Genomic DNA, 12,843 nt, shown 5'->3' with positions numbered 1-12,843 from the left:
CCCCCCCCCCCCCCCCCCCCCCCCCCCCCCCCCCCCCCCCCCCCCCCCCCCCCCCCCCCCCCCCCCCCCCATACCTCCGGACAGTCCATTATTCAGCTCTCCACTCACTCCCACGGCTCAGGGGCCCAGATCACAACCTCTTTATAATTTATGCTCGGCGGTGCTGCGAGGCCACGTGCCCGTTCCTGGTGTTTATGTGGACGCTGCCGACAGGGCATTAGAGGTTTGACACTAAAGTTTTAACTGAGCTCTGAAGAAGAAGAAAAAAGCCAGTTTTGGAATGTCTTCCAGGACAGGAAGTGAAGGCTATACGGGCGAGAATTTCCGAGGTTTCAGGACGGTCGCGTGCTGCGACACAAATTGAGTCCGCTGACATTTATTAGTAAGGGAGGCGAGGATCTGCAGGGTGTGGAGAACAGGTTCATAGAAGAGTAGCACTCTCGCACTGCACGATAACTAATGGACGCTCGCTCGCCGCCGTCGTAACCGTCGTGTACGCTTCTCTGTTTTAAATCCGACTCCCGGGCCCCTTTTTTTGCTTTCTCTCCGTTTCTGTCTTTTTTTTCCCAAAAGACGTAATTGGCCGCGACAGCTGCTGGAAAAAAACTTGGAAGATAATTTCAGGGGAAGAGAAGAAGAAGAAAAAAGATCCTCTGTTTCGACATAATTACCTCTGTACAAAGAGCAACTCTGACCCCCTTTGAGACTCGCTCCATGTCGTCTGCACCAGTAAACTATACAGGTTTCGGGCGGCGCGGAAGGAATAAAAAAAATGAGTTTGACGCCAACTTTTTAAAAACCGGATGCCCTGTGAAATGGCATTTAGCCTGTGAATCCCTCCTGTTTACCTGAAATAAAAGAAAATAATTCAAATAAAGAGTGCACAAAAGACACACGTAATCCCCGCTGTACGTTCCCCCGTCTCATTGCACGCTTTCTAACCCTAAGAAGAGGCACGTTGAGCCGGTGGTGACCGCGAGGAGCCTTCATTACTCTCGAGTCCAGCGCCGCCCTCGGCCCTTACGCACATGCATACAGACTGATGGTATTTTCATAACCCGGTTATGGTGAAGTAATGGGCTATAAAGGAAGGCCTCCACCGACAGCTGCGGTGAGGATGACATTGGCCTCGGCTCTAGAATGGACTGCAGCCTTTCCCCTCGCGCCTCGGCCCCCGAAAATCTATCTTATTTACGCAGAAACAACAGAACGGGTTAGGGTTAGGGTTAAGAAAAGGTTCCACTCTGAAGCCAGAACATTGTCAGTATTTTTTTTAAAGGTTGGACTGTCTTAGAATGGTTTGCACACGCAGGATAAATAGATGTCGTCCGTCATCAGGCTTTTGGGTGTAAGCAGAAAGAAGGCGTGGTGGCTCATTTGTTTTCATTCCACTTTCCAGACCGTGACATGGAAAACAGCAGCGATGACAGAAAACACAAATTCATTAGTTATTAAGACTTATAAATGACTTTGAACCGGAACAAAAAAAACACCCGGAACAATTAGCCAATAATGTACCCGTAATTGAACTCGACAAAGAGCGTAATGACACACTTAAAGCGACCCGAGATAATAAATAACGCTCAGGAAGTCCTGCTTTAGTCTCGAGTCGGTCACCTAAATATACATTACTCACCGGCCACGTTCACAATCAGCCATCATGCATAAAATAAACACGGCTCACCGTCTTTATTTTGAAAAGTAAATGGAAACAATTAACTCGGAGCTTCAGCGGCCGGAGCTTCAGACAACATCTGCATGTTGTCGCAGCTGCACACCTGAAACATGATGAGCACCTTGTGTATTTATGGAGTGTGGAGGAGGAGGAGGAGGAAGAGGAGGAGCAGGAGGAGGAGGAGGAAGAGGAGGAGGAGGAGGAGGAGGAGCAGGAGGAAGAGGAAGAAGAGGAGGAAGAGGAGGAGGAGGAGCAGGAGGAGGAAGAGGAGCAGGAGGAGGAAGAGGAGGAGGTGGAGCAGGAGGAGGAGGAGGAGCAGGAGGAGGAAGAGGAGGAGCAGGAGGAGGAAGAGGAGGAGGAGGAGCAAGAGGAGGAGGAGGAGCAGGAGGAAGAGGAGGAGCAGGAGGAGGAGGAGAAAGAGGAGGAGAAAGAGGAGGAGGAGCTGGAGGAAGAGGAGCAGGAGGAAGAGGAGGAGGAGGAGGAGCAGGAGGAAGAGGAAGAGGAGGAGCAGGGGGAGGAGGAGGAGGAAGAGGAGGTGGAGCAGGAGGAGAAGGTGGAAGAGCAGGAGGAGGAGGAGGAGGAAGAGCAGGAGGAGCAGGAGGAAGAGGAAGACGAGGAGGAGGAGGTGGAGCAGGAGGAGGAGGAGGAAGAGCAGGAGGTGGAGGAGGAAGAGCAGAAGGAGGAGGTGGAGGTGGAGCAGGAGGTGGTGGAGGAGGAGCAGGAGGAGGAAGAGGAGGGTGACACCAGCCATCCAGGTATTCTTCTGCCACAGATAATAATAATAATTCCAGACGGTTTCTTTCTTCTAATCGTTATCCTCTTTTGACGAGTCGGGGACGCGTTGAGTGACAGGTGAATTGTGAGTGACAGGTGAATTGTGAGTGACAGGTGAATTGTGTCAGTGAACTTTAAATGCTTTGGGTTTGAATCTAAATATCAGGTTTCACCAATATAGATTTAGAAAGAGGGCCGAGTGTCAATCTACAAACCGCGGTGGCCTGTGGACCCCTGTGGTGAGTGTGGTTCTGGGGTGGTTGTGGCAGGAGGGGGGGTAGGGGGGGGCCTGGGGGGTCCTGGGGGACAGTCGTGGGCAATCATCCCAGACCAGAAGGGAACAGGTGGCTATTCCTGTAACCAGGCCTTCACATAATACCAGTGTGCAGAGTGAGCATGGTGTTAACACTTTTACTGGCCCCCTGGGCGATGTAAGGCCCCCGGCGTAGAAGCCTGTGGTGACAGGTCACCTTGGCAGAAGGTGGCACTGTCTGCCCGGGCGCTCCGCCAGGTCACCCGGGGTCAAATCTGGGCACGGACACGTGGCCACGGTTCAGAATTAAGATGCGAAGGGCGCCGTTTTCTTTCTTTGTGTCAAAATGATGATATTAATCATTTTGACACAATAACATAGTTATTATTCAATTCACCAGTACAATAAGGAGAACACGGTCAGGGGGTTTAGCATTCATGGAGCGTGGTGTAATTTTGAAGATATATAAACGAACAAGAATGAACAAGAAATTAACTAAAAATGGGCAATGAGTTGTAAAACCCTCGGAAAATGCATTTGGTGAAATGAAAAGATTGGAACTGTTGAGTCCACCGTTCAATGGATTGTATATAAGACACGTGAAAAGAAAATGAAAGTCACTATAGAGAAAGTAAACCATCTTTTTACTAGGACACAACATCTCAAGTCAAACCGTATTACAAGGACTGTCGACATATTGATGTTCCTCTTCCTTTCTTCATTTTTTTACACTTAAAACTCTACATGGGTTTATTATCTCGGCTCATTGACTCTCACTGAGATCAACGCTGAGTGAAAGCAGAGAGCCACAAGCCATCCCATAACCACCAGTAGCCCCCCCGGGGGGCAAAGAGATGAACGCTTTGATCCCTGCGCAGCCTGTTGTGGAAAATATTCCAACAAGATACCCGGTGTGTTTCTGGCCAATGTATAAACGTTACAATAACTGTCCAGCAGAAAGCTTCTGAAATATTAATGTCACGGGATAACAACGACCTAAAAATGTATTCCTGAGGACGCGTCACTGTGCACTTTATTAGGTAACACAGTCGGATTTGGATAACAGTGGTCACTTTCCAGATGTGTGTAGCCGGTAAAAGGGACCAGCACCATTCCTCTCCAGTTGGAATCATATCAATTAGTCAAAATGATCGCGTGGCTTCTTTACCTTTATCTTTCAACACCTGCGGCGACTTAAAAGCTTGAGCTTCAACAGAACGAGAGGGGAAGGTCAATTAATTTCCATTTGGCTACTTTGATCGTGCGGCTGCCATATTTCAGCCAAATAAACTCATCACCTCCGGGGTGATAGATGCACGTCCTCCGTCACGAGAGCTTGCATTATAGGTGAGACATCAAAGGCATGGCATCCTCATAAATACGGCCGCCTCCGTATCGTTCACCCGGTAACCTTTTAGCTCATCGGGACCGCGTTGCTCTCGCACGATAAAGAAGCCATCTTTGATTTACGGATCGGCTCTAATGAAGAGCGGGGCTAGGATTTCACAGGGACGCGCGCTGTTAAGGACAACTTGAGGCGCAGAACATCCCGGTTGATGTTGCAGGATCCAGATAAATGTGCCTGCAGTGATGTATGGGAGCTGCCGGCGGCCATTACGAGTAACATTCTCCTGGCTCAACAGGCCGCATGGCTTGGATTAGTGTGTAAAGTGCTTCATTTGTTCTACTGAGAACGCTGAGCCGAGCTCCATCAAAGAGAAATACGTCTGTGCCTTAAGACAGCGTCGCAAAACCTGTTGACTCTTTGTTTTCGGAGTAAATTAATTCCATATATCTCCAATCGACGAATGAGATGTGGAAGGACTTTCCTACTCTTCACTCGGCTTACATTTGGTCTTGATTTCCCAGAGCTAACATGTGGCGAGCGCCCCGGGGCGGCAGCGCCACGGCAGCTTATTGAGAAACCAGCCGCTCCGTCACAATTACGAGCGATATCGACCCCCCCCGGCGAGCGAAGTGCTGCATCCGCGGGGCGTGTTTGTCCTCCGTGAGTCCAACGCAATGCAGAGTTTCAATATTGAGAGTGGTTATATAAGCTGCATATGTTCACTTTTCTTCTTTTCTTTACAAAAAGTAAGAAAGGAACAATGAGAATTTGACTGAATACAATGTTGTTGTCTGGCGGTCATGCAGGAGTCCACAATAAGTGCCTTGTTTGGAGTCTTTCTCACACAAATGTACAGGAGGTTGATCGTTTCTTCATTTTCTTCTTTGCTCACTCTTCCTAAATATCCTCGGCCCCCGACTTTAGAGGGGAAGGCACATAAATCTCCTCCCTTAAGAGATTACACACTATTAAAAGCCATGTGATCCAGGTTGGATGGAAAGCAGAGCTTTGGAGGAGGCGACAGGAAAGACTCCGGCTCGCCTGGAACGACTCTGGCCGACACGCCGGGCCCCACTCTCGGTTTATCACCGGACTCCTGCAGGTACGTTTGATTGCCGACGGTTCGAAATCCAATCTCGTGCTGTGTGTCAAATCTAATGGATAGGGTCGTGTATCTGTACATGCGCGATACTGTAATGGCACCGGTGAACTGGACACGTGAAAAAAACAATTTTGGGGTATTTTGTTATCTCAGATGTCCGAACGTGCATTCCGATATATACGATACGCCATCGTGCCGGTTGATAAAGCAGCAACACGTTGTCAGATTAGCACGTTTCAGGGAATGGATGGATGGATGGAGAGCTGGAATAAACACAACTCAAGGGCAAAACCGTTAGTCAGATGGATATTAGGGATGAGGGGAGTGAGTGAGGGGGCGGGGGGGACTTTGCTTTAGCTTTTGGAGACATTTGATGACTGATCATCAAAGATAACAGGGGAGGAGGATGTCCATTTTTCATATACTGGCAGGGGGGGGGGGGGGGGGGGGACGCGACCTCTCACCCCTCGGGGAGAGTACGCACTTGACACAATCTGAAGCAGAGGAATAGCTCCGTCTTTGTGATCTCACTTCACCAGACACCATCACTCTCGTGCAACTCAAAGTCATTTGCACTCTCGACGTGGAGGCCTCTGAATGCCGAGTGGCCTTAAAGAGCCGACGTGGTTTTCAGTTTTCATGGTTCGCAATCAGCATTGATGCATTAATGCAGAGCGCTGACGATAGCCGAGTTGCTGCCCCCCCCCCCATGTCACGCCGAGATTACTCTCTCATTCACGAATTCACAACTCCTTACAGAAGTCGACCCGCAACGGTAAATTATCAATTTAATAAATGGAGATTTCCGACACTTAATGGCAAGAGTCAAGAGATCCCCCTTCATGGTTCATCCTGCAGAGACAATGACCATCAATCTGACGATCCATTCCAATTGGATAAAACATGTGAGTCTGGACCAAAGTGGGCTGGATCAGCGGGAACTGCAGCACACTGCTAACGTGAGCATAAAACACACATGCACTTTAGCTCCAGTTAATCTAATTACACGAGTAAGCCTGGTAATAGATTAATTAGTTTCATAGGTATCCATCTTTAAAGTGTAACCCCCTGGGGTGGTTTTGTTACCTGACAGAGGAGACAGAGATCTGGAGACGATAATCTTCATACGATCTTTCTACCTCTGGCGCGTCCTAAAAGGATGTTAACCCTTTCAACTTAACGAGACTTATTAGATATGGACTGGCACATACATACTCGTAATCATTTCTTGATCGATGGCACCCGCGGGAGCCGCATTAAAACACACGGCCAACTGTGTCTATCTAACCTCTGTGAAAAGAATTACATAAAGCAAATGGACACACGCCGTGTGTTTGTGGTTACTAAACACACCGTGGAGCGCTCCGTTTCTGACAGTTGAACAAAAGCCGCTCTGTTAGAAACAAAACATCAGAATGTGCGAGAGGCCCCAGACTTCACTTGCCCCCCCCCCCCCCCAGCTCTCCGATGCCTCATCAAAGTGAGAACGGAGGAAGGCGCTCCGCTGCGGTTTCATGGCAAGCTCGAACACGGGCTCAGCCTTCGAGACGACGTCTTTCTCTTTCTTTTTTTCAACGCCAGATAAAGAAACATGTCGGCGCTGCTGTTAAAAAGGCGCTTTTGGAGAAAAAAAAACAATGTCGGGGAAGATACGACACGAGTGGAGATCTCGTGAAATTGCACAAGGAGCTTCATCTATTATCCACTAAAAGCCAATCTATATCTAAAATAGGAACATCCACGCCTCACTTGGCAGAAGAGAGGCTCTTACAACAGACTAAAACACCCCGAGGTGGAGCTGATGAATCAAGACAAGTTTGTTAATGTATCTGTCCCTGGGTGGTTGGGTGGGAGGCCAGTCAAGCAGGCGGGGAGGCAGGCCAAGGTCCCTGGATGGCAGCATGACAGGGAGGGGGGGGGGGCTGGACGAGGTGCCTGGGAACCTTGCTCTAAGAGGATGACAGCTCAATAAGTCAGGCCCAGATAAAGCAGTCAGGAGTGACAATCTCTGGGCCCCAGCCAACGCAGCGTCCGTCCTGCTCAGATAAAGTCAGACAGGCCATCCATCAGTCCGGAGACAGAGAGCTGGACGCTCTCCCACCTCAATGGAAACGACTCAATGACCAGCCGCCGCTGGAATGCGCGGAGCCTCTTGCTCTGGAGAGTAAGGAGGAACAAAGATGGCTGTGGAGGAATCGCAGCGTAGAGATTAGCGGTGATGCGTAACCCGCTCAGAGGTAGAGGTGCCATGTCTCTTTGGGGAGGGGGGGGGGGAAGGTGACGCTGGTGGTTGACAATGGCGAGGGACACGTCTCCAGCTAAAGAGGACCACCGTGACAGCAGGCCGACACGAGCCAACCTTCATATAATGAGAAAGCAACACGCCGTGGAAAAGTTGCAGATACATTCCACACGTCAAGAATGCAAAGGCAGACAAAGGCGGTGTCTCTGGGGAATGTGAGAAACTACCATCTCCTGGTCCCTTCTAAAAAAAGGACGTGTGGATACAACATGTTACACAGCTCCAGACAGAAAAGGAGATGTAATTTCAGATAAAAGCCACAGGATTGGATGCACAGAAGAAAATAAAACTGTTTTCAAATTGCCAAGAAGCTTGTGAATACACAGAACTGTAGATGTAATTATTCAGAGCAAACATCTTCACCTGGCAGAGCCTCTCCACGGCCTCCTCTGATTGGACAACCTCTCGTGCTTTCTGCTCTGTCTATACGCACACAGCTTTGTATCGTGGTCTCAAGCCAGGAGCTGTGTATCGCGCCAAAGAAAATACAAACAATTTCACCGCAACAAACAATAATTTCCCTCTCGTGTTTGCTCAGAATTAGCCTCTCGGAGTTGTGCGTGACAGGTGCGGAGCAGGGCTCTCCGTCGGTTAAGTACGGAGCAGAGTATGGACTGATTCTTGAATGTATTGGCATGGTTAAAGCAATCTGTTTTGTGTTTTTAGAACCCTTCCAATAAATAAGCTCACTGTGTTCACAGCGGCTGGATAATAAAGTGGCCATGTCACTCGGACTGTAATTGAAATAATCATTACTTCAATTTGTCTGCATAATTTTTAGCAAAATAAGGGAATGGTTTGCAATTTTGGGAATACGTTATTCAAATTCTTTCTAAGACTTATGAGGTTATGTGAGAAGATCCATGGGGGGGGGGCATTGACTTCACTTCCTCACTTGTAAAACCACAAATTGTCGAGTTAGCCTGGCTCACTTACAGTTTTGGTGTGCATTGTCTCTGTAAAATAAACCATTAAATTAAAACATGTTAATCAGTGAGCTTTAGTAGAGAAAGGTGGATTCTAGCTGTAGGCTAGCTGTTTCCGGTATTTGTGCTAAGCTAACGAGCTGCGGGTTGAAGCTTCATCTTATGTCAAGTTTCTCTAACTGCAGTAAAAAATAAAAATAAAAAGTCTATTAAACTATTAAATGACTATAAAAACTATTCCTCGAACAAATATCAGACGGAAAAAAAGCAATAACTCTTGTTGTGAAGCTTCAGCTATCCGAAACATCTCTGTTCCAACTCAACAACAACAACCTCGCGTAGGACACCAGGTTATCGTTCACCACCGGCCACTGCTGCCGTGTCACCTTCAGAGGGGATGGTGTCACCTGTCACCTTCAGAGGGGATGGTGTCACCTTCAGAGGGGATGGTGTCACCTTCAGAGGGGATGGTGCTCGCTGCAGCGCGGGCTCAATGACTTGCAGTCGCACGCCACCAGAAATAGCAACTTGTCCTCATTTCGGAGTCAAATGCCAAGAGCAAGGAAACGGCATTCCTGTAAAACAATAGCATTCCAGTCTTGCTTCATCATGCTTCTTTACAGAAGGACTCTCTGCTCAAAGTGCTGCGCTCAAAAGCTATAAGCAACCTTTAATCATGCTCTCAAGAGACGCTTTTAACTTGGCAGCAGAGTGAGTGTGAAGGACACGCTATGTCAAAGATTGCAACTCTTTCTTCAGCTGGCGTTGCGATGCCTCGTCTCCTTTCCTGTGTATCCAAACACTGTTCTTCAACGGATCGTGTTCAAACACTTCTTTAATTACAGCAGAGGTGGTTGGACAGGCAATCCCTCACACACACACACACACACACACACACAAACACACACACACACACACAACAACATGGCAACGGACTTAACGACTGGAAAGTCTGCTTTGGAAATGTCTCAACGACAACATGCGAAAGCAAAACTGCCACTTGGAAACCGTTGCAACACGAGTCAGTGAAATTAAAACGGACAGTCCATGAGACTCTCACACAGGACACCGTGTGGAAAACAGGAACGCGTTGTAGGGAGGAAAAAGTGAAACTCAGCATCTAGTATGTGTTAGTAAGACTTTGCTGTCATGCGGCACACTTCTCTGTGTTTCAATCTGCAGGCCCGCACGTAGCTGAGAAGAATGTCTGCTCGGGCTGAAAGTTGCCAATGTACTATTTATTCCTATTCCTGTGACTGAGGCAACAGCTGTTTCTCATCAAGGAAAACTTCAGTTTATAATGGAGCGCAACCCCACAGGGGAGACTGTTGCTTCTACTGTATGAGCAAGAGTAAATCACGTCGCTCAAGGGACCGCACTGCAGATATTTCCCTGATGTAATAAAAAAAATTTAAAAAAGTGAACGAGAAAGAAATACAAAAAGGAGGATTACGCCAGAAGAAGAGCGGCAGATCCCAGGCATGTCTCTCAAAATGACATCACGCACCGGAGGGCCTCTTCACAAATCCCTTTGCATCCGGAGCGCTATGTGCTAGCTCCATCATTGAAAGTATGATCGTCCTGCGTCTGCTGCGACCCTGGGAAAAGCTGCAGACGGTGTCCTGGTGGGGCAATCAGACCAAATGAAAGGATGTCCCTTCCATCTGATTGGCTTCACATTGTCTGCCAAGGAAAGGTTTCTGTATCAAAAGGTAACCTGGTCTGAATCCAGCTGTCACACAGTTTTCTGTTCGTCTGGCACCGGGGGAACATCGGTTCCTCTAAGTGAACTGAATCCAAAGTCTCATTAAGGCGGAGTAAGGGTGGTGGAGATGGTGCTTAACTCATTCGTGCAAAACAACACCTAAACCTAAAGGATTGGGCATAAAACACCAAAACCATATGCACTAAATATGTCATTCAAAACTGAGCCTTCAGGTTGTTTGCACTACATTATTAAACTCTGATTGTGAAATCATTCCCCCCCCCCCCCCCCCCCCCCGAACATTCCAGCCTGCATTTGTCTTGGTATCCTCTCTATTCACCGCCTACAGGGTTTTCAGCCCATTGTTAACCTGAAGCCACGGTGACTGGAGGATAAAGGCCCCCATAGAGTCCTCTTTACACACTCCTACCTGATGCTGCACGCAAACAAAGAACTGCAGATTCCTCCAGCCAGGAGGGCTGCGAGCGCACAGTGAGGACATCCTTTGTCAGGATTTGGACAACATTTATCAGAAAAGACACATTGTAGGTTTCTATAAGACCTCCCAGGGTCCAGCATATTAATGAATAATCCAGGCTAATTACATTGAGGCTCACACTGATAACTCAAGTCACTTTACACAATATAAAGGAGACAAAAGATTGAATATAACATGGAAGACCCATTTTTGTTATCCTAGTTTATCTGACACTATCTTGCCAAGCGTTGGATGAGAACATTTATACCACCTACCAGTTACCTTAGCTAAACATAAAGACAGAGTGTTTGACAGCTAGCCTAACTCTGGAGGTAAAATATTTGCATACCAGCAAATCAAAAAACGTATTAACACATTACATCTTATGTGGTTTAATCCATACTAAAGATTGTGTTACCTTTAGCCAGGATAGCATAAGCTAACTACCTCCTGGGTGTAGCCACCACTAAGCTAAGCTAACTACCTCCTGGGTGTAGCCACCACTAGGCTAAGCTAACTACCTCCTGGGTTTAGCCACCACTAGGCTAAGCTAACTACCTCCTGGGTATAGCCACCACTAGGCTAAGCTAACTACCTCCTGGGTATAGCCACCACTAGGCTAAGCTAACTACCTCCTGGGTGTAGCCACCACTAGGCTAAGCTAACTACCTCCTGGGTGTAGCCACCACTAGACTAAGCTAACTACCTCCTGGGTGTAGCCACCACTACGCTAAGCTAACTACCTCCTGGGTGTAGCCACCACTAGGCTAAGCTAACTACCTCCTGGGTGTAGCCACCACTATGCTAAACTAACTACCTCCTGGGTGTAGCCACCACTAGGCTAAACTAACTACCTCCTGGGTATAGCCACCACTAGGCTAAGCTAACTACCTCCTGGGTGTAGCCACCACTAGGCTAAGCTAACTACCTCCTGGGTGTAGCCACCACTAGGCTAAGCTAACTACCTCCTGGGTATAGCCACCACTAGGCTAAGCTAACTACCTCCTGGGTATAGCCACCACTAGGCTAAGCTAACCGACCCCCCCATTCAGACCAGCCAGACCGAACCAGGTGGAAACATCTGGTTCTGTGAACTGAAGCCGATGCAGAAAGTGTCTTAAACTTGCCTCCTCTCCACTGGACTCAAAGTTGAGGGACATTGTGTCCCTTATGGCAAATGTGTATTGTTTATTGACTTCAACCTTGTTTTGTTGTATTTTTACATTCCTCTTGATGCAATTTTTTTTTTTTAAACGCACTACATGAAGGCATCACTGCTTTTGTTTGGTTATGTTTTTCTTGTGTAGCAAATGGGTTACAATTGCATTTTGTTATGCGTGTTGAATAATGACAATAAATAACCTTTAATCTAGAAAGGACATGCGCGCATTTCCCCCAAAATATCAAACAAATCCGCTCTGTGAAACTGTGCTAATGGTAGTGACTATTGCTCTGGACTATGTGGTGGACATCCCAGTGGAAGAGAGATGGCATGGCACCTCAGGGAATATGGATCACTGTAAACCTGCTTCAGCTTGTATGACTCTGGCTAATGACCTATGTCACTTCCATCTGCTTTTTCAGGAGAATAAAGAAACCGAGGATTGAAACTTTATGCATAATCACATGTCGGTGGAACAATGCATGAACAGAGCAGAGGTGCAAAGGACACTATGCTATTGAAAAACTGACCACACCAAGTACAGCCCTGCATTACTATTCAACCCACATAGCCCCACGTGTACTCTCTTGTTCAAAGAATTACACTCCCTACATCAACTTTTCATTAAATATACATAAATCCAACATGGTTTAATAAAGTGGACTACAGTGAATCTGCCTTAAAATGCAGAATGATAAATACTCAATCTATATGTAAATACGAGGTACATAGGAATAAAAAAAATAAATCACAACGCAGGAAAAAATGCATTAGCCGCCCTATTTGATCAGAGCCCCGGGAGCTGAAGTTCCAAGTTAATGGAATCTGAGGAGGGGAGAGTGTCAGAGCCGAGGAGGCAGCGAGGTGAGCGTATGCAAGCGCTCGCAGGAGAGCCGGCTATCTGAGAGGACGCCGGATAACAGAATGGACCTGAAAGATTACTCGTGCTGAGTGGAAATGGATTTATTGCATTTGGAGGTCTCAGCAGCTTTGCTTCTGCACTCCCACAATCACACACACACACAAAAAGAAGAATAAAAGTCATGTTTTACGTCAAATAAAACATAACTTTCTCGTTCGACACTCAAGCGGTGGTTGTCTGTTACGCCTCGCAGCCA

Source organism: Cyclopterus lumpus, chromosome 5 (genome assembly GCF_009769545.1).
Source record: "Cyclopterus lumpus isolate fCycLum1 chromosome 5, fCycLum1.pri, whole genome shotgun sequence".
In the NCBI taxonomy this organism is placed as follows: Eukaryota; Metazoa; Chordata; class Actinopteri; order Perciformes; family Cyclopteridae; genus Cyclopterus; species Cyclopterus lumpus.
The sequence above is the reverse complement of the archived record's forward strand: the minus strand, read 5'-3'. Positions refer to the sequence as shown.